Source organism: Chiloscyllium plagiosum, unplaced genomic scaffold (genome assembly GCF_037043375.1).
Source record: "Chiloscyllium plagiosum isolate Xiang-an unplaced genomic scaffold, Cpla_swu_hap1 HiC_scaffold_37, whole genome shotgun sequence".
Lineage (NCBI taxonomy): Eukaryota > Metazoa > Chordata > Chondrichthyes > Orectolobiformes > Hemiscylliidae > Chiloscyllium > Chiloscyllium plagiosum.
Window position 1 is genome coordinate 37,295,000 of NW_028270175.1, and position 23,320 is coordinate 37,318,319.

Here is a 23,320-nt window from a genome sequence, read left to right on the forward strand (position 1 = left end):
ACGGCTGGAAAGTGGGAAGCTTTCAGAAATGAGATAACAAGAATCCAGAGAAAGTATATTCCTGTCAGGGTGAAAGGGAAGGCAGGTAGGTATAGGGAATGCTGGATGACAAAAGAAATTGAGGGTTTGGTTGAGAAAAAGAAGGAAGCATAAGTCAGGTATAGACAGGATAGATCGAGTGAATCCTTAGAAGAATATAAAGGAAGTAGGAATATATTTAAGAGGGAAATCAGGAGGGCAAAAAGATAGTGTTGGCAAATAGAATTAAGGAGAATCCAAAGGGTTTTTACAAATATATTAAGGACAAAAGGGTAACTAGGGAGAGAATAGGGCCCCTCAAAGATCAGCAAGGTGGTCTTTGTGTGGAGCCACAGAAAAATGGGGGAGATACTAAATGAATATTTTGCATTAGTATTTACTGATATGGAAAGGATATGGAAGATATAGACTGTAGGGAAATAGATGGTGACATCTTGCAAAATGTCCAGGTTACAGAGGAGGAAGTGCTGGATGTCTTGAAACGGGTAAAGGTGGATAAATCCCCAGGACCTGATCAGGTGTCCCCGAGAACTCTCTGGGAAGCTAGAGAAGTGATTGCTGGGCCTCTTACTGAGATATTTGAATCATCGATAGTCACAGGTGAGGTGCCGGAAGACTGGAGGATGACAAACGTAGTGCCACTGTTTAAGAAGGACGGTAAAGACAAGCCAGGGAACTATAGACTGGTGAGCCTGACCTCGATAGTGGGCAAGTTGTTGGAGGGAGTCCTGAGGGACAGGATGTACATGTATTTAGAAAGGCAAGGACTGATTTGGGATAGTCAACATGGCTTTGTGCATGGGAAATCATGTCTCACAAACTTGATTGAGTTTTTTGAAGAAGTAACAAAGAAGATTGATGAGGGCAGAGCAGTAGATGTGATCTGTATGGTCTTCAGTAAGGCATTCGACAAGGTTCCCCATGGGAGACTGGTTAGCAAGGTTAGATCTCATGGAATACAGGGAGAACTAGCCATTTGGATACAGAACTGGCTCAAAGGTAGAAGACAGAGGGAGGTAGTGGAGAGTTGTTTTTCAGACTGGAGGCCTGTGACCAGTGGAGCGCCACAAAGATCAGTGCTGGGTCCTCTACTTTTTGTCATTTACATAAATAGTTTTGATGCGAGCTTAAGAGGTACAGTTAGTACGTTTGCAGATGACACCAAAATTGGAGGTGTAGTGGACAGCGAGGAGGGTTACCTCAGATTACAACAGGATCTGGACCAGATGGGCCAATAGGCTGAGAAGTGGCAGATGGAGTTTAATTCTGATAAATGCGATATGCTACATTTTGGGAAAGCAAATCTTAACAGGACTAATCCACTTAATGGTAAGGTCCTAGAGAGTGTTGCTGAACAAAGAGACCTTAGAGTGCAGGTTCATAGCTCCTTGAAAGTGGAGTCGCAGGTAGATAGGATAGTGATTGGTCAGAGTATTGAGTACAAGAGTTGGGAGGTCACGTTACGGCTGTACAGGCCATTGGTTAGGCCACTGTTGGAATATTCCGTGCAATTCTGGTCTCCTTCCTATCAGAAAGATGTTGTGAAACTTGAAAGGGTTCAGAAAAAATTTCCGAGGATGTTGCCAGGGTTGGAGGATTTGAGCTATGGGGAGAAGCTGAACAGGCTGGGGCTGTTTTCCCTGGAGCGTCGGAGGCTGAGGGGTGACCTTATAGAGGTCTACAAAATTATGAGAGGCATGGATAGGATAAATAGACAAAGTCTTTTCCCTGGGATGGGGGAGTCCAGAACTAGAGGGCATAGGTTTAGGGTGAGAGGGGAAAGATATAAAAGAGACGTAAGGGGCAACTTTTTCACGCAGAAGGTGGTACGTGTATGGAATGAGCTGCCAGAGGATGTGATGGAGGCTGGTACAATTGCAACATTTAAGAGGCATTTGGATGGGTATATGAATAGGAAGGGTTTGGAGGGATGTGGGCTGGGTGCTGGCAGGTAGGACATGATTGGATTGGGATATCTGGTTGGTGTGGACGGATTGGACCGAAGGGTCTGTTTCCATGCTGTATGTCTCTATACATCTTGTCAAAAACATTAATGCAATTATCACCACTTCCCATCTTACATGTGCGGGGAAATTCAACAGGGAATGTTTCTTCTGTGGCACTCAAAGCAAGTGAAAATAATCAAGAGAAAGTGAGGGCTGCAGATGCTGGAGATCAGAGCTGAAAATGTGTTGCTGGAAAAGCGCAGCAGGTCAGGTAGCATCCAAGGAGCAGGGGAATCGACGTTTCGGGCATGAGCCCTTTTTCAGGGCTGAAGAAGGGCTTATGCCCGAAACGTCGATTCTCCTGTTCCTTGGACACTGCCTGACCTGCTGCGCTTTTTCAGCAACACATTTTCAGCAAGTGAAAATAATGGCTAGTGTTAAGTTTTTGTAGCATTAAGCAGCAATTATTTTGTGGTGTCTTTGACAATGGCTTTAAATTAAACTGTGAGGCCAGGCTGCATTGACGAGTAAGGGATTATCTAATTGAAGTGTTAAGCTGATTAAAGGACTCAACAGAGAGAAACGCTCTCCTTATGCCGTCCTGACTGCTGTCACCCCGGGCGGGTACCGGGGCGGGCTGTCCTAGAGGTGGTCAGGGCGGACCGAGAACTGGAAGGGGCATGGGGTGGACTGAGAACCGAAAGGTGGGTAGGGGCGGGCTGCCTTAGAGTGGTCGGAAGGTGGGAGGGGCGGGGGCTTGCTGGGTCTGTATTGTCTGCACTTTTGTATGTAACAGTATTGTGTAATGTACAACTGTCACTGCTATTGTCTCTTTATATCTTTATGTGAAACTGGGATTTGGGGTTTGTCCTCATGTCCCTGTAAACTGTTTGAATGGTAGGGTTTGGGACCTGGCTTTGCTGCTCCTCTCCCTTGTAAAATTGCTGTCTCTTGTATGCAGCTGTAAATGTAACTTTGTTGTAAACTGTTTTTATAATTTGTTTAATAAAATTTATTTAAAAAAAAATAGAAACGCTCTCCTATGGTTGGGGTATCCAGAGCTAACCTTAAATTTTCTGAACCTTGAAATTGGACCTAGGCCACTGAGGGATATTGTCCTGGAAAATTGTATTCACTGAAAGAGTGGACCTCTCACCCCTCACAAAATTGTTGAGACTGAGATTCAAGTGAAAATCTCAAAACTAACAGTGATAGGGAAAGACTTTAGGACCAAGGTGAGTGAATGGATTTATGGTATAGCCATAAGCTTAATGAATGATAGATCAGGCTTAAGGAGGTGGGTGCTCTCCTCCTGAACCTAAATTTGCCATCAAGTTGTATATTAAGAGTTAACCGAAATTACTGTGGATTTTGGAAGGTTGGTTTTTGCAAGGTGTGTGAAGTTTTGTAGCTCAGGTTGAGGTTTAGGGTGTAGGTTTGCTCGCTGAGCTGTAGGTTTGATATCCAGACGTTTCATTACCTGGCTAGGTAACATCATCAGTGGCGACCTCCAAGTGAAGCGAAGCTGTTGTCTCCTGCTTTCTATTTATATCTTTCTCCTGGATGGGGTTCCTGGGGTTTGTGGTGATGTCATTTCCTGTTCGTTTTCTGAGGTGTTGATAGATGGCATCTAGATCTATGTGTTTGTTTATGGCGTTGTGGTTGGAATGCCAGGCCTCTAGGAATTCTCTGGCATGCCTTTGCTTGGGTTTGGGTTGGATGGTTGGCAGAGCTGTTTGTTTAAGTCTTTGCGTTACTGCCTCTGCTAAGAACCCTGACATTGGAGATCCCATGGGTGTTCCGTTGGTTTGTCTGTAGGTTTTGTTGTTGAAGGTGAAGTGGGTGATAAGACATAGGTCCACTATCTTGACGCTACTGTCCTTGTTGATGAGGTTGGTGGTGTTTGGTGTATATGTCTTTGGGTTTCCTAATAGTGCAGTCAGTGTTTCCTTGGCCAGGGTGATGTTGATTGATGTGAATAGGGCTGTTACATCAAAGGAGACCATTATTTCATCCTCTTCTATCTTTGTGTCTTTGATGGCCTTCAGGAATTCTTGGGTGGAGTGGGTGGAATGGCGTGAGTCTTCTACTAAGTATTTTAGTCTTTGGTGTAGCTTCTTGGCTAATCTGTAAGTTGGTATTCCAGGTAGCGAGACTATGAGTCTGAGGGGAGCTCCTGATTTGTGAATTTTGGGTAATCCGTAGAAGCGTGGTGTGTTGGATTCATTTTGTTTCACTTTTTGGAAGTCGGTCTTATTTATTTCTCCAGATTTCTGAAGTATTTTCAGTAGGCCTGTGATTCGGTTCTCTAGTTGTGCGGTCAGGTCTATCACCACTTGTTGATAAGTGTTGGTATTTGCAAGTAGTGCGTTCATTTTTTCAATGTAGTATCTTCAACTTAGAATGACCGTCAAGTGTCCTTTGTCTGCAGGTAGGACAACAATGTTTTTATCTTGTTTTAGCCTTTCCAGTGCTTTCCTTTCTTGTGTATTGAGTGTGTTTCCTTCCCTTATTCTGCTTAATGTTGGTGTGACTACCTGTCTGATAGTTTGCTGGGTTTCTTCAGTGAGTTGGTTGTCTTTCAGTGTTGCTTCTAATGCTGCAAAGAAATATTTCTTGTCCACATCCTGGACGTTGTAATTTAATCCTCTTACCAGGACAGCTTTATCAGTGTCTGTTAAGGGTTGATCAGATAAGATTTTTTTATCCATGCTTCTGTGTTGTCAGTGTTGCTACTTTGTGTAAGTTTGTCTAGTTTATTTTGCAGGTTTAATTTTTTCATTTTCTGTGTTTGTCGCTGTCTAATATCTACGGCTTGTTGTGATGTGTCTGTCCATTCATGGTCTATTGCATGAGTGAGTAAAGATTTCTGATGCAAAATTTCCTGGTTGTATTTACAGAGTCTGTTGTGGGCATCATTAATCATTTCTCTAAGCATTCTGCAGCCGTTTTGCTCTGCTAGTCTGATGGCTAGTGGTTGTTAAGGGGAGGTTTGTATTTAAGACATTTAGGTAGTACCTGTTTTCTTAGTCATTCATGTAGGAAATACAGCTGTTCGCAGGTAGCACTCATTTCCCATTTTCGAGCCAGTTTTAGTGTATTGCACCCATAGGTGTTAGCAGGTTTTGAGAAGATTTCTAGCTTAGGTTGAGATTCTGGATGTAGGTTTGCTCGCTTAGCTGGAAACCCTAGCCGTTCTCCCCTACATCAAAGACATCTCGGAAATGACTGCCAGACTACTCAGACCCTTTGGCATCATGGTAGCCCACAAACCCACCAACACACTAAAACAGCAGCTAATGAACTCGAAAGACCCCATACAGACAACAAGCAAAACTAATGTCATGTACAAAATACCGTGCAAGGACTGTAACAAACACTAGATTGGACAAACAGGCAGAAAACCAGCCACCAGGATACATGAACATCAACTAACCACAAAACTACATGACCCACTGTCACTAGCATCCTCACATACAGATGAGGAAGGACACCACTTCGACTGGGACAACACATCCATCCCATGACAAGCCAAACAGAGATGCGCACGAGGATTCCTAGAAGCATGGCATTCCAACCGTAACTCTATCAACAAACACATTGACTTGGACCTAATTTACCACCCCCTGAGACAAAGGACAGGAATGACATCACCATAGGAAATGACATCACCACAGGACATCACCAACCCAAAGAAACCCAAACATATAAATAGAAAGCAGGAATCGCCAGCAATGCTTTGTCTGGAGACTCACTGAAGATGTTACCGAGTATTGTGACGAAACATCTGAAAATGTACCTTCCAGCTTAGTGAGCAAACCCTTTACATCCAGAACCTCAACCTGAGCTACAAATCTTCTCAAAACTCGCTGACTTAATGTTTAGAGAAGTGGCTTAAGATCCCAATAAAAGGTTTTAAGCTGGCCTGAAGGACAAAATGTCTACCATGTGACATGTGTAGAACTACAAACACACAGCTGAACTGAAAGAACATCATTCCCCCTCTTACCTTGACTCCTGGCCCAACATAGGCGAAGGTGAGGACTGCAGATGCTGGAGATCAGAGTCAAGATTAAAGTGGTGCTGGAAAAGCACAGCAGGTCAGGCAGCATCTGAGGAGCAGGAAAATCAATGCTTCAAGCAAAAGCCCTTCATCAGGAGTAGCCCAACATTTCTCCTTGAAATAGAGAACAATAAAATCTGAAGCTCCCAGAAATTATACCAAACATCTATCACCAAGTCCATATCATTGCTGAAATACCCAACTAAATCTGGGTTCCTTTTACAATCATTTCTCCAGTAGTTTAAGTCTCTCTGAGACACTTTATTTAATCCATGCAGTGACTACTGCTGATTCAGGTTTGTCTAATCCTTACCTGGTCTAAAGTAATGCTCAAACTAGATCATTAAATAGGTACAAATTACCCACTGGCCTTTTCTTGCACATATTATTATCATAGAATCCCTACAGTGTGGAAACAGGCCCTTCAGCCCAACAAGTCCATGCCAACCCTCTGAAGGATAACCCACACACACCCGTTCCCCTACTACTCTACATTTAACCCACTAATACATAGATCTCTGAACATTATGGGCAATTTAGCATGGCCTATTCACCTAACCTGCACATCTTTAGACTGTGGGAGGAAACCTGAGCACCCAGTAGAAACCCACGCAGACACGGGGAGAATGTGTAAACTCCGAGGTGGGAATCAAACCTGGGTTGCTGGCATCATGAGGCAACAGTGCTAACCACTGAGCCACCGTCCCGCCTCAATTTTACATCCACTTAATTTGTACTTTTGAATTATTTTTATTTCCAAACTGGCTTATAAAGTAGACGTTAATAGATGAATCTCTCCTGAATAACTGTAGGTGATTACATGAAGAATACTTGTCGCGTATAGTTTTTAATCAGAAAAGAAGGGAAACAGGGAAGAGCTATGTGAATTGGAGCATTGTTCCAGAATGAAAGCACAAATCTGTTATGTTTCTCTCTCATTGGAAATGCAAAGTAATGAAAATATAGATCTCACGATTTTGAAAAATGTTTCTTTGTAAGTGAGCAAGAGGAGGTACATATTTCAGAGCTGAGTCTCACCCAAGACAAGAGTCAAACAACTGCTCAGCAATTCTAGCACACAGTTGTCATCAGAAGATGTAGCCATGCCAAAGACTCACAACTGCTATTGTAAACCGGACATTGTACCTGATGTTAGGAATGGCATGACGATCCATTGAAGCATTGAATTCGAGCAACTAGAGGAGCTGTTATATTACAGCTGGATAAGAAGTAAGCTGAAGGTGACATCTGATGGCTTTATCCCACATTAACATTCACAAAGTCCTTCTTTCCATTTACATCAAAGTCTTGTGTATTTTTTTATAAATTTATGTTTTGACAAAGAATTGCCTTCAGTTCGATTGACATCTTTTTGTCTAATTAACCGCACTTACATAGATTCAGTTGTCAGGACATTTTGACAGGAGCTCGAGGGATTCTCTTTTCCAATGTGCTTGTTTGTTTAGCTGTTCTATGTCTATCCCCCTGTGTAGATTCCTGTAGTACATGCAATAATCCTCAGAGAGAGTGGTGAATGAATTTATAAGTTACCATCATGATAATTAGGAGAATTAATGGTTATGGGGGGCAGACAGAAATATGGAGGGGAGGCGACAATTAGATTAGCCATGATCTTATTGGATGATGGAGAAAGCAGCCGAATGGCCTCCTTGTGCTCTTAAATCCTATGTTGTTTTTTTGTGACATATTTGGAGTCACTGGGGTGATTGTAATAAGGTTAGTCAGGTAGACCTCGTTGAATATATGTTCCCTGATTGGGGCTGGTCCAAATAGGGAGCCCTGGCTGACAGATATACACAGGAGTGTCAGGGGTTCTGCTCACTCTGAGAGCTGGCTCTGAGGGAGCTGGATCAGTGTCTCGGACTCTCCACATGTAAATAAAGGGTGACTTGGTGATGGGATACCAACCTCTAGGGAGTTATTTCAGTCATCATGTGAGCCCATCAAATTAACCCTCACCATTTCATGACCTGAAATAAGTATTGCAAAATTTGTAACTTTAAGTACACCCAAGATAATTTGGCAATGAAAACTTTCTCACCATTAGACAATAATGTCCTGATGTGTGAAATGTGTGTTGGGGAAATCCTGGATTAGCAGTGAGTGGAACATGGCTGTTCTGCCTACAGGAAGCTTTCAGATCAATCTGCATATCCTTCAATCACCTATTGCTGCATAAAGTTGCTTTCTGAATCCAGGTTTTTACATTTAGTGCCTTGGTAATGTGCCAAATGGTTATTGAGTGAAAGAGCTTTGATAGTCTCTGAGGTTATTTCTACAATTAACCCAGAGGAGCAAAAAACAAAGAGACATTAGATGTTGTGGTTAAGCAGTTGACTACCTATTCAGCAACAAAAGGAATACAAGAGCAAGAATCTGGACTATAGACAGCACAGCTAACTCAGTATTTATTCAATGGCATGAGCTATAGGGAGAGACTGAATAGGCTGGGGTTAGTTTCCCTGGAGCGTCAAAGGCTGAGTGGTGACCTTATAGAGGTTTATAACATCATGAGGGGCATAGATAGGATGAATAGCCAAGGTCTTTTCTCTGGGGTGGGCAAGTCCAAAGTTAGTTGAAACTTTATTGCTGGAACAGCACAGCAGGTCAGGCAGCATCCAGGGAACACGAGATTCGACGTTTCGGGCACAGGCCCTTCTTCAGGAATGAGCAGAGAGTGTTCAGCAGGAGAAGATAAAAGGTAGGGAGGAGGGACTTGGAGGAGGGGCGTTGGAAATGTGATAGGTGGAAAGAGGTCAAGGTGAGGGTGATAGGTCGGAGTAGGATGGAGGCGGAGAGGTCAAGAAGAAGACTGCAGGTCAGGAAGGCGGTGCCGGGCTGGAGGGATCCGGCTGAGACAAGGTGGGGGGAGGGGGGATGAAGAAACTGGTGAAGTCCAAGTTCATCCCCTGCGGTTGGAGGGTTCCCAGTCGGAAGATAAGACGCTCCTCCTCCGACCGTCGCGTTGTTGTGGTTTGGCGGTGGATGAGTCCAATGACTTGCATATCCTCGGTGGAGTGGGAGGGGGAGTTGAAATGCTGTGCTACAGGGTGGTTGGGTTGGTTCGTCCGGGTGGCCCAGAGGTGCTCTCTGAACCGCTCCGCAAGTAGGCGGCCTGTCTCCCCAATATAGAGGAGGCCACACCGGCTGCAACGGATGCAGTAGATGATGTGGGTGGAGGTGCAGGTGAATCTGTGGCGGATATGGAAGTTTCCTTTGGGGCCTTGGAGAGAAGTGAGGGGGGAGGTGTGGGCGCAAGTGTTGCACCTCCTGCGGCTGCAAGGGAAGGTGCCGGGAGTGGAGGTTGGGTCGGTGGGGGGTGTGGATCTGACAAGGGAGTCGCGGAGGGAGTGGTCTCTACGGAAAGCTGATCGGGGAGGGGAGGGAAATATATCCTTGGTGCTGGGGTCTGTTTGGAGGTGGCGGAAGTGACGGCGGATGATGCGCTGTACATGGAGATTGGTGGGGTGGTAGGTGAGGACCAGTGGGGTTCTGTCCTGGTGGCGGTTGGAGGGGCGGGGCTCAAGGGCGGAGGAGCGGGAAGTGGAGGAGATGCGGTGGAGGGCACCGTCGACCACGTCGGGGGGGAAATTGCGGTCCTTTGATCTCCAGCATCTGCAGACCTCACTTTCTCCAAGTCCAAAGTTAGAGCATATAAGTTTAAGATGAGATGGGAAAGATTTAAAAGGGATCTAAGGGGCAACCTTTTCACTCAAAAAGTGGTGCATGCATGGAATGAGCATACAGTGTATTAGCTTTTACTGGTAGAGGGATTGAGTTTTGGAGCCAAGAGGTCATGAAGGGCAGGGCATTCCATGCCCCGAATACTCTCTGAGTTAAGAAACTACGTCTGACAGCTGTCCTATATAGGTGGGTGTCTTCCAGAGAGAGAGCATTAACTCCCTCATTGTGTGATTTTTCAGCACATTAAGAGGAATTTCAGAATTCACATAATGTGAACTTGGTCTCCTGATTGGACCGCAGAATTAATCAGTGAACATAAAACATAGAACATAGTATGTTACAGTGCAGTACAGGCCCTTCAGCCCTCAATGTTGCGCCAATCTGTGGAACCATCTAACCTACATTAATCCATTTTCATCCAGATGTTTATCTAATGACCATAAAGTTGGCGAGTCTACTACTGTTGCAGGCAAGTCATTCCACTCTCAAATACACTCTGAGCTAAGAAACTACCTCTGACATCTGTCCTATATCAATTTAAAGCTATGTCCCCTCATGCCAGCCATCACCATTCAAGGAAAAAGGCTCTCACTGTCCACCCTATCTAACTTTCCTATATGTCTCAATTAAGTCACCTTACAACCTTCTTCTGTCTGACGAAAACAGCCTCAAGTCCCTCAGCCTTTCCTCATAAGACCTTCCCTCCATACCAGGCAACATCCTGGTAAATCTCCTCTGAACCCTTTCCAAAGCTTCCACATCGTTCCTATAATGTGATGACCAGAACTGTACGCAATGCTCCAAGTGCAATCGCACCAGAGTTTTGTACAGCTGCAGCATGACATTGTGGCTCCGAAACTCAATCCCTCTACCAATAAAAGCTAACACACCATATGGCTTCTTAACAACCCTATCAACCTGGGTGGCAACTTACAGAGATCTATGTACATGGTCACCGAGATCCCTCTGCTCACCTACAGTACCAAGATTCTTACCATTAGCCTCCAGAACTCTTTATTCCTGTTACTCCTTCCAAAGTGAATCACCTCATACTTTTTCACACAAAACTCCATTTGCTACCTCTCAGCCCAGCTCTGCAGCTTATCTATATCCCTCTGTACCCGCAACATCCTTCAGCACCATCCACAACTCTACCAACCTTAGTGTCATCCACAAATTTACTAAGCCAGCCTTCTACACCCTCATCCAGATTGTTGATAAAAATGACAAACAGCAGTGGCCCCAAAACAGATCCTTGCAGTGTAACTGAACTGCAGGATGAACATTTCCCATCAACCCCCACCCTCTGTCTTCTTTCAGCAAGCAATTTCTGAGCTAACCCACTAAATCACTTTCAATCCCATGCCCTCGTATGTTGTGCAATAGCTTACCATGGGGAACCTTATCAAACGCCTTGCAGAAATCCATATATACTTCATCAACCACTTTACCCTCATTCACCTGTTTGGTTACCTTCTCAAAGAACTCAATAAGGTTTGTGAGGCATGATCTACCCTTCACAAAACCGTGTTGACTATCCATAATCAACATTTTCCTCTCAAGTGATTATAAATCCTATCTCTTATAACCTTTTCCAATATTTTGCCCACAACCAAAGTAAGGCTCAATTGTCTATAATTACCAGGGTTGTCTCTACTCCCGTTCTTGAACAAGGGGACAACACTTGCTATCCTCCAGTCTTCTGACACTATTCCTGTAACCAATGACAACGTTAAGATCAAGGTCAAAGGCTCTGCAGTCTCCTCCCTGGCTTCCCAGAGAATCCTAGGATAAATCCCACCCAGCCCAGGGAACGTATCTATTTTCACACTTTCCAAAATTGCTAACACCTCCTCCTTGTGAACGTTAATCCCCTCTAGTCTAGTAGTCTGTTTCTCGGTATTCTCCTTCACAACATTGTCTTTTTCCAGTGTGAACACTGACAAAAAATACTCATTCAATGGTGAGGTGAAAGTTGGTTAAATGCTGCGTCATGGGCATGTGTCCACATTGGTAATGGATTCCAGCTTCCACTCAGTGTAGATACAGAGTTAAGAGTAGCCCGGTCAATACACACATGGCCTTGAGCATGTCCTCCCTGAAATCTGCGATTTAGTCCTTCCCTCAACCCTTTTTGAGGAAGTGATTTGCAATGAGATTTATTGGTGGATGGAACATTAACTTAGAATGGAAATCACTTGGAGACTTTTGATTGCCTCTCTGATTTCATTTAACAGAAATGAGCTGCAGGTTAAACTATTTGCTCCAGAACCCAGCCAACTGACAACTTTGTGCATGACTTAGTTACATTGGCGCTGGCCCACTTTTAAGCAGCCTGGCCTACCCACTAATTTATATTCCGATTGAAAGATCAAAATGAACACTTTGATGCTTGCTGATCTTTATTTTCAGTGTAACGCTACCAAAAATCTCATTAACGTGCTGATTAGTTACAAACTGATGGATTTTAACCACTCCATTCTCAATTCTTGATTGCAATTTCCCCTTCCGTCTGCTGAAAGCTGAGCTTGTGCTACGATTCTACTCCGGAGCTCTGGTCAGTCTTCGTGTGGTAAACTGTCTCCACTGGCACTAGAGTCAGCAAACACAGGGTGGCAATAATCAACAGAAGAGCCAGAAGAAAACTGAGAAATGTTTTTAGTTTTCCATGGCGTTTGGCGCGATCTGGAATGAACTTCCTGAAAGGGAGACCAAAGCACATTTAATGGTAACTTCCAGAAAGGAATTGGATAACTGGATGACTCAAGCAACAAGCTGGGGTCAGGGGACTGTCAGAATAAGGGTGCTGGTCATATTGCAAAGTTCTATGGAAAACACACCTACCTTTTTTCACTGGGTTTTTGGTACAGGAGTCAGGCCTCAACCAGGCCACACTTTTTAACAAAAGAAGTAAGGGTTTTAAAAGACTGAGGGGTGGCAGATGCAGTTTAATTTGGATAAATTAGAGGTACTACATTCTGGTAAAAACAGACAAGGGCAGGATTTATGCAGTTAATGGTAGGGCCCTGGATAATGTTGTAGAACAGAGACATTGGGTTTCAGGTACATAATTCTTTGAACTTTGCATCACATATAAATTGGATAGTTAAGAAGGTGTTTAGCACACTTCATTGCTCAGACCTTTGAGTATAGCTGTTGGGACATTACGTTGAGGTTGTACAGGATGTTAGTGAGGCCTTTTTCTGGAGTGTCCAATTCTGTTTGCCCTGTTACAGAAAGGATGGTGTCAAGCTGGAGAGGGGTCAGAAAAGATTTACAAGAATGTTACTGGGAATGGTGGAGGGTTTGAGTGAGAAGGAGAGGCTGATTATGCTGAGACCTATTTTCACCGGAGGGGAGGAGGTTGAGGGCTGACCTTATAGAGGGGTATAGGCAAGGTGAATGGCAAGTGTCTTTTCCCTAAGATGGGGAATTTCAAGCCTAGAGGGCATATTTTCAAGGTGGCAGGAAAGACATTTTAGAAAAGACACAAAGGGCAACTTCTTTTACATAGAGAGTGGTTCATGTGGAAATAGCAAATGCAGGTATAGTTACAATGTTTAAAAGATGTTTTGGATAAAGACATGAAAATGAAATGTTTGGAGGAATGTGGAACAAGCACAGGCAGATGGGACTAGTTTAGTTTGGAATTATGTTCGGCATGGGCTGAAGAGTCTGTTTCCATGCTGCGTGACTCTGTGAGACCTCGGAGCTGTGAGAGCTCAGTCAGAGCTCTGCAGAAAGCATTGTTGCTTCTTCTGCAGTATGGCTGTCATTGCTGCTTTTAGATCCGTCACACTCTGTGTGGCTCATCCAGAATTCCAGCCAGTCCCCTCTCAGCAACAGACTCACACTTTAGGTTCATCCTGTAAAACCTGGAAAACTCACAGAGTTGCGCCAACAGCCAGACAGAGCAATGCAGCAGCTGACTTGACAGTACCTCATGTTCCCTTTAAATCGAGGTGTGAGAGGGCACCCTCATGCCATGTAATATTATGTTCAGTTGTTTGAAATTAAGACTAGAGCAAGGCAATCAGATGTAACATTGCTGGTACAAAAGCAGCCTTGTACACTTACTGACATTACATTATTCCCGTGGCCATTAACCAAATTCTTTTGGTGGCATCTGACACCGTTAGATGTGTGCAATATATTGTAGACAACACTCTCAAACCTTTGAAGCGTTTACCGAGTCAAAGAAATTACTTATAGAGATCAATCTCTCACTATGTTTCGACAGTGAGGTCACAGGATGTTTGACAGTCAGATATTGATGGTTAAAGGTTACAATGTAATGTAGAGATGATTGTTTTATAAATAGGACATGTGCGGTATTGATCCTGGGTGGCTCGGAATTAATAACTTTGGAGAAGTAAAAAAAAAGGGAATTCAAAATATTTTTGAAAATCTTTAGTTTTTATTAACGGAAATTATGATCAATATTTCTTAATCTGCTGTTTTACTGGAATGACTTACATGAATTTTAATTCCAAATATTAGACTCAAAATGTTAACTCTGTTTCTCTCACTAAAAACTTTGCATTTTTATTTCAGATTTCCAGCATCAATGGTATATTGCTTTTATTCATTATTCTTTCGGTATCCTGTTTTGGTGATAAGTATTGGAATCTGCTTCACTGACCTCCTCAAGCAGTTTCTCAGATCCACGTTCACTGCCTTGTGTTCTATTTGTCTTGCCGTACTTTCCATCCGTTTCTTCGCAGTATTCCTTGCTGTCCCCATTGTGTATCTTGAAGTCAGTTCTGACTGCCCATAACCCAGCATTAACCTGATCGTTACAGCCCAGAAATTGACTGGGTTAGAATTATCAGCACATCTTTAACAATGGCCATTTAACCATACACTTCCCGTCAGGCAGTCAGCACAGAAAAGACAATAGACAATAGGTGCAGGAGTAGGCCATTCAGCCCTTCGAGCCTGCACTACCATTCAATATGATCATGGCTGATCATCCTTAATCAGTATCCTGTTCCTGCCTTATCTCCATAACCCTTGATTCCACTATCCTTGAGAGCTCTATCCAACTCTTTCTTAAATGAATCCAGAGACTGGGCCTCCACTGCCCTCTGGGGAAGAGCATTCCACACAGCCACCACTCTCTGGGTGAAGAAGTTTCTCCTCATCTCTGTCCTAAATGGTCTACCCCGTATTTTTAAGCTGTGCCCTCTGGTTCGGCACTCACCCATCAGCGGAAACATGCTTCCTGCCTCCAGAGTGTCCAATCTTTTAATAATCTTATATGTCTCAATCAGATCCCCTCTCAGTCTTCTAAACTCAAGGGTATACAAGCCGAGTTGCTCCAGTCTTTCAGCGTAAGGTAGTCCCGCCATTCCAGGAATTGACCTTGTGAACCTACGCTGCACTCCCTCAATAGCCAGAATGTCTTTCCTCAAATTTGGAGACCAGAACTACACACAATACTCCAGGTGTGGTCTCACCAGGGCCCTTTACAGCTGCAGGAGAACCTCTTTGCTTCTATACTCAATCCCTCTTGTTATGAAGGCCAGCATGCTATTAGCCTCCTTCACTACCTGCTGTACCTGCATGCTTGCCTTCATTGACTGGTGTACAAGAACACCCAGATCTCTTTGTACTGCCCCTTTACCTCACTTGATTCCATTTAGGTAGTAATCTGCCTTCCTGTTCTTGCCACCAAAGTGGATAACCATACATTTATCCACATTAAACTGCATCTACCATGCATCTGACCACTCACCTAACCTGTCCAGGTCACCCTGTAATCTCTTAACATCTAACTCACATTTCACCCTGCCACCCAGCTTAGTATCATCAGCAAATTTGCTAATGTTATTACTAATACCATCTTCTATATCATTAATATATATTGTAAAAAGCTGCGGTCCCAGCAATGATCCCTGCGGTACCCCACTGGTCACTGCCTGCCATTCCAAAATGGAGCCGTTTATCACTACTCTTTGTTTCCTGTCAGCCAACCAACTTTCAATCCAAGTTAGTACTTTGCCCCCAATACCATGCGCCCTAATTTTGCTCACTAACCTCCTATGTGGGACTTTATCAAAAGCTTTCTGAAAGTCCAGGTACACTATATCTACTCGATCTCTCTCGTCCATCTTCAGAGTTACATCCTCAAAAAATTCCAGAAGATTAGTCAAGCATGATTTCCCCTTCATAAATCCATGCTGACTCTGACCTATCCTGTTACTACTATCCAGATGTGTCGTAATTTCATCCTTTATAATAGACTCCAGCATCTTTCCCACCACTGAGGTCAGACTAACTGGTCTATAATTTCCTGCTTTCTCTCTCCCACCTTTCTTAAAATGTGGTACAATATTAGCCACCCTCCAATCTGCAGGAACTGATCCCGAATCTATCGAACTCTGGAAAATAATCACCAACGCATCATGATTTCTTGAGCCATCTCCTTCAGTACCCTGGGATGTAGACCATCAGGCTCTGGGGACTTATCAACCTTCAGACCTAACAGTCTCTCCAACACCAATTCCTGGCAAATATAAATTCCCTTAAGTTCAGGTCCTTCAGCCACTGTTACCTCAGGGGGATTGCTTGTGTCTTCCCCAGTGAACACAGATCTGAAGTACCAATTCAATTCTTCTGCCATTTCTTTGTTCCCCGTAATATATTCCCCAGTTTCTGTCTTCAAGGGCCCAATTTTAGTCTTAACCATTTTTTTGCCTTTCACATACCGAAAAAAAACTTTTACTATCCTCCTTTACACTATTGGCCAGTTTACCTTCATACCTCATTTTTTCTCTGCGTATTTCCTTCTTAGTAATCCTCTGTTGTTCTTTAAAAGCTTCCCAGTCTTCCGTTTTCCCACTTACCTTTGCTATGTTATACTTTTTCTCTTTCAACTTTATATGTTTCTTAACTTCCCTCGTCAGCCACGGCCACCCATGCCTCCTCCTAGGATCTTTCTTCCTTTTTGGAATGAACTGATCCTGCATCTTCTGCATTATACACAGAAATATCTGCCATTGTTCCTCCACTGTCATCCCTGCTAAGATATTGCACCATTGAACTTTGGCCAGCTCCTCCCTCATAGCTCCATAGTTCCCTTTATTCAACAGAAATATTGTCACTTCCGATTGTACCCTCTCCCTCTCAAATTGCAGATTGAAGCTTATTATATTATGGTCACTACTTCCCAATGGCTCCTTCACTTCAAGGTCCCTGATCAATCAAAAGCATCCTGCTCAGCTAGGGCAGTGTAGTCTTGACCTTCCACTGCCATATTCCTGCATTAAAACACACCTCAGGAAGCTTCTTGTCACTTACACTCACAGATATTAAAACGCACTTAATAAAAACTGAAAGAACTGCAGATTCTGGAAATCTGGCCAACATCTCTATCTCAGGCTTGCTGCAGTGCTCCAGCAAAGCTCAGCACAAGCTCGAAGAACAACACCTCACTTTCCGCTTGGGAACTCAACCGCCTTCTGGACTCAATATTGAGTTCAACAATTTTCGGCCTTGAGTTCTCCCATGTCCTTACCCCAACCCTTCACACACCTGGCCTTGTTATCACATGGTCTGTTATTACACACAACCTATTGAGCCACTAACAGTCCCCATTAGTAGCTATTCACCTTCCTAGGCTGATCATTATCCACTCCTTTGCCTGTCCAACTGTTCTTCTGCCTTGCTGTCTGTCTTGCTGTGATCTTCTGGTCTCCTGTTTGGCAACTTTGGATTCCAACATCTGCAGGTTTTGTGTCTCTAACCAAGTTCTTCCATCTTTTTGGGCTCTATCCCCACCTATTGTTTACTTCATACCCCCTCCCTCCATCCTATCTTCTGAATGCAAACTGACATTTTCCCAGCTATCATCAGTTCTAAGGAAGGGTCACTTGACTCAAAACATTACCTCTGATTTCTCTGTACAGATGCTGCCAGACCCGCTGAGCCTTCAGTGGCTGAAGGACCTGAATTTAAGGGAATTTATATTTGCCAGGAATTGGTGTTGGAGAGAGTGTTAGGTTTGAAGGTTGATAAGTCCCCAGAGCCTGATGGTCTACATCCCAGGGTATTGAAGGAGGTGGCTCGAGAAATCGTGGATGCGTTGGTGATTATTTTCCAGAGTTGATAGATTTGGGATCAGTTCCTGCGGATTGGAAGGTGGCTAATGTTGTACCACCTTTTAAGAAAGGTGGGAGAGAGAAAGCAGGAAATTATAGACCAGTTAGTCTGACCTCAGTGGTGGGAAAGATGCTGGAGTCTATTATAAAGGATGAAATTACGACACATCTGGATAGTAGTAACAGGATAGGTCAGAGTCAGCATGGATTTATGAAGGGGAAATCATGCTTGACTAATCTTCTGGAATTTTTTGAGGATGTAACTCTGAAGATGGACGAGAGAGATCGAGTAGATATAGTGTACCTGGACTTTCAGAAAGCTTTTGATAAAGTCCCACATAGGAGGTTAGTGAGCAAAATTAGGGCGCATGGTATTGGGGGCAAAGTACTAACTTGGATTGAAAGTTGGTTGGCTGACAGGAAACAAAGAGTAGTGATAAACGGCTCCATTTCGGAATGGCAGGCAGTGACCAGTGGGGTACCGCAGGGATCAGTGCTGGGACCGCAGCTTTTTACAATATATATTAATGATATAGAAGATGGTATTAGTAATAACATTAGCAAATTTGCTGATGATACTAAGCTGGGTGGCAGGGTGAAATGTGAGTTGGATGTTAGGAGATTACAGGGTGACCTGGACAGGTTAGGTGAGTGGTCAGATGCATGGCAGATGCAGTTTAATGTGGATAAATGTATGGTTATCCACTTTGGTGGCAAGAACAGGAAGGCAGATTACTACCTTAATGGAATCAAGTGAGGTAAAGGGGCAGTACAAAGAGATCTGGGTGTTCTTGTACACAAGTCAATGAAGGTAAGCATGCAGGTACAGCAGGTAGTGAAGGAGGCTAATAGCATGCTGGCCTTCATAACAAGAGGGATTGAGTATAGAAGCAAAGAGGTTTTTCTGCAGCTGTACAAGGCCCTCGTGAGACCATACCTGGAGTATTGTGTGTAGTTCTGGTCTCCAAATTTGAGGAAAGACATTCTGGCTAGTGAGGGAGTGCAGCGTAGGTTCAGGAGGTCAATTCCTGGAATGGCGGGACTACCTTACACTGAAAGACTGGAGCGACTGGGCTTGTATACCCTTGAGTTTAGAAGACTGAGAGGGGATCTGATTGAGACATATAATACTTTTAAAGGATTGGACACTCTGGAGGCAAGAAACATGTTTCTGCTGATGGGTGAGTGCCGAACCAGAGGACACAGCTTAAAAATACAGGGTAGACCATTTAGGACAGAGATGAGGAGAAACTTCTTCACCCAGAGAGTGGTGGCTGTGTGGAATGCTTTTCCCCAGAGGGCAGTGGAGGCCCAGTCTCTGGATTCATTTAAGAAAGAGTTGGATAGAGCTCTCAAGGATTGTGGAATCAAGGGTTATGGAGATAAGGCAGGAACAGGATACTGACTAAGGATGATCAGCCATGATCATATTGAATGGTGGTGCAGGCTCGAAGGGCAGAATGGCCTACTCCTGCACCTATTGTCTATTTCCAGTAATTCCTGTTTTCCTTTGTGATTGAAATACACTTCCAGGAATAGATGGTCATTCTAAGTTAGTGGGTCTGAATAATTACCAAATATTGTTTGATCAAATATAAGCTATTCTAAGATCAGAAATGATCGGAGCAAAACCTTTTGGTTCCGACGCTCAGTAAACCTTTAAAATTCAGTCATATTCTATCTGAAGCAAATGTTTTAATCAGCTGTGGGTAAATTAAAATCCTCATTAAGAGATCCACCATGCATGGGTGTTAGATCATGACTGTGTGATACTGTAAAATGGGTAATAGCCAATTAACAGCCCATTTTATAGCTGGCTGACATTTATTTCTATTAAAGGGAATGCAAATCACAATTGGGAAAGATGTCAAACAGACTCTTGATTAGTTATCTCCTGGTTTACAAAGTTAAAATGAGCACATTCCCGCGGAAGAAGCAGTTACTCATCCTGAGTTTTGGTTTAGCTGCTGTTAATCACTAGTGGGTAATTAATAATGAAGGTCATTGTGCTGCAAGGTCACCTTTACTGGGTAATGGAAAAGAAGGAAGCAGCAGTGCTTAAAGCAAATTTCTCCTGCAGCTCTCACACCCAGCACAAAATCACTGGTGTTTATGTTGCTGCTGCTGCAAACACAGACCTGTGGTCAGAGCGGTCTTCGTTTATTAATAATTCTCTCAGGAGGCGTGGTGCTCACTGGCTAACTCATCACTGATATCCCCGATACATGCAGCTTTCAATTAAAAGTCAAGACTGTGGATCTGGAGTGACTGCTTTCCAGACTATGTAAGACCACAATTTCCTTCCTTAAAACCATGATGTGGAGGGGCTGGTGTTGTGCTGGGGTGGACAAAGTCAGAAGTCACATGACATCAGGTTATAGGCTAATAGGTTTATTTGAATGTGCAAGCTTTTGGAGCACTGTTTCTCCACCTGATGAAGGAGCAGTGCTCCTAAAGCTTGTGATTTCAATACACCTGTTGGACTATAATCTGGTGACATGTGACTTCTGACTTTGTCCTTTCTTAAGGGACATCAGTGAATCAGATCAATGTTTACAATAATCGATGATAGTTGCCTAACCCACAATTATTAAGCCTAACTTTTTTAAAAATCCGTTACTGAACTTAAATTCCATGCTTGGATGTTAATCTATGTTCTCGAAGCATTAGCTGGACCTGATGGATAACTAGTTTGTGTGACATTACCGTCGCACCAACATCTCCCTATTCTGTCACCATTCCATTTATCAGCATTTTTCCAGTAACCATCTTTCCTCCTGGGTTTGGGTATAATAAACATAAGCAATCTCCATTGTCCAGAAGATGAAATGAGGTTGCATGGCACATACATCTATTTGAGAGAATGTGTAGAATAACTGCTGAGGTCACCACAGAACCCAGCAGAAACTGTTACCAATCAAAATCTGTGAACCATAGTGGAGATTAAAGTATTATCTGATAAAGTCATAGAGTCATAGAGTTGTCATGGTATAGAAACAGACTTGACAGTCCAATGCGTCCATGCCAACAAGACACCCTAAATTAATATAGTCCCATTTGCCAGCATTTGACCCATATCCCTCTAAACCCTTCCTATTCATATACCTATCCAGGTGCCTTTTAAATGTTGTAATTGGACCAGTCTCCACCACATCGTCGGCAGCTCATTCCATACACACACCACCCTGTGCAATGAAAAAGCTGCCTCTTAGGTCCGTTTTAAATCTTTCCACTCTCATCCTAAACCTATACCCTCTAATTTTGGACTCCCCCCAGCCCAGGGAAAAGACCTTGCCTATTTACCCTATCCATGCCCCTCATGATTTTATAAACCTCTATAAGGTCACCCCTCAGCTTTGACCTGCCAGGGAAAACAGCCCCAGCCTGTTCAGCATCTCCTAACTCATACCCTTCCACCCTGGCAGCATCCTTATTAATCTTTACTGCACTTTTTCAAGCTCCAACTCCACCTTCAATGAACTATGAACCTGCACTCCAAGGTCACTTTGTTCAGCAGCATTCCCCGGGACCTTAACATTAAGGGCATACATCTTGCCCTGATTTGTTTTGCCAAAATGCAAGTCTTCACATTTATCTAAATTAAACTCCATCTGCTCCTCCTCGGCCCATCAGCCTATCTGATTGAGGTCCCATTGTACTCAGAGAGAAATCTCTTCACTATCCACGGCACCACCAATCTTGGTGTCATCTGCAAACCTCAACAAGAAATTTATTTTATGAGTACAGGGAAGATACAAGCATTCTGGTTGGAGCTTGCTGAGCCCTTCATTCTCATTCTCCCTGAGTTGTACAGATTTTATACAGTTTCTCAGTCCATTTTGGCTGGACATTTCTCATAGCTACACAGCCTGCCTGGACACACTAATAGACACATCCCTGGATCACATGCACACACATGACCAGATTGTGTTCTTCTAACTGCCAGGGACTGCAATTTCTAGCAATGTGCCACTGAGATCACTCCCGCCAAGCTCATTCTAACGACAGCCTCGGAAGTATGACCTTTATTATTCACTCGAGCAAGCTCGCAGTCATGCAGTGCTTCCAGTGTGCGAGCATGCTGAAACTATCTTTAAGCCCTTATCGTCCCAATTCATAATCTGCCCCATTTCACAGGGGTCACAGGGCAACAGCTACAATTCAGACAGCACCATTCCTTAACCACAGAGCATCGGCTCTCAAGCCTCCCACTGCATAATCACTTGACGAAATAGGTAATCCAGAGTAGAAGTCAACGCTGTGACCTCTATTCTAAATGATTTAATGTCAGATTGACCAAAGCCTCTAATTATTAAATACTGGGTTAGTCCCATGTGACAACAGAAGCTGTACTCTGTGTCTGAGTGCACAAAATCACAAGAGAATGTATGACATTTGGTCCATATTAATGAACCTTCCTTGCTAATTGGGCTGACTTCTATTCACAACCTACTCTGAGGGAATTGTTGCTCAGCAGTCTGACCATAGTTCCCTATCCTCTCGGACTAATCACATTTCAATTAGTGAATGTGGGCACGCCCTAAACAATTTCACTGCCAATGTTCAGGCCATGTTCTTGTCAAGCTGACCTGAGGCAGCCCTGGAGCTTGTGAACACTTAACGTGCACAAGATTTCAATTTCTGCGAATTCCGTTCCTGAGAATGACTCTAGCTGCAGACAGAGTTTAGTGGTCTAATTTGAAAGCTCCACATCTCCTCATGCCTGAAAGCAGTACCAATGTCATGCAGTCCAATCCAGCATTACAACCAACATCAACCACAGAACAATGCATGAGTCTCCCCATTTAACCCATGCATCACTCTGTGCAGTGGTAGAGTCAAACTGAGAACCTTGTATAAACTGTTGAGGAAGGTGCCACTAACAGGGATGTATAGCAAGTACTTTTATTGCCTCACTGCTATGCAGATGTTAGACAGACAAGAGACCTTGGGAACAGATGGACGAGAAAAGATTAGAGTCAAGTTAGCTCACATTCTACCATTCTGCTGGCTGCTATGATCCAATGGTAATGGAGATTTGTGTATTCACATAGATCAATGTTAATTCCTTCCTCCACAACAAACCCCAACATGCACACAAATAACCTTATAGTGGAGAGCTTGGGGAACTATGGTCACAATATATAAGGAAAGGTAGATTAACAATAGGGGACAGAACGCCAGAGAAATAGTTTAGAAATAAAATGTCTGTTAAAACAAGAATAGAGAAATATCAAAAGTAGGAGCAGGAGTAGGCTGTTCAGCCCATCAGGCCTGCTCTCCATTTCACATGATTATGGTTGATCCACGATCTCAGTGCTGTCCTCCTCTCTCTCTACATAATCCTTAACATCTTTATCTTCAAGAAATCTATTTCCTTTTCAAGTAAAGTCAGTGATTTGACCTCCAATGACTTCTGTAGAAGAGAATTCTGCACAGGTTCACCACTCTCTGAGTGAAGAAAT

The 23,320-nt window shown here is 43.5% G+C and overlaps 1 long non-coding RNA gene and 1 pseudogene across 1 annotated transcript in view; one reads left to right on the forward strand and one right to left on the reverse strand.

Annotated features, from left to right (window-relative positions):
* The first annotated feature begins 2,615 nt into the window (after positions 1-2,615).
* The window catches only part of LOC148139792 (uncharacterized), a 33,888-nt gene continuing 13,183 nt past the window's right edge, over positions 2,616-23,320 (forward strand). Inside the window, exon 1 of the long non-coding RNA XR_015753529.1 lies at positions 2,616-2,689. This is a non-coding gene — a long non-coding RNA (uncharacterized LOC148139792). The remainder of the gene's footprint in view (positions 2,690-23,320) is intronic.
* On the reverse strand, positions 3,169-14,496 carry LOC148139793 (uncharacterized; annotated as a pseudogene).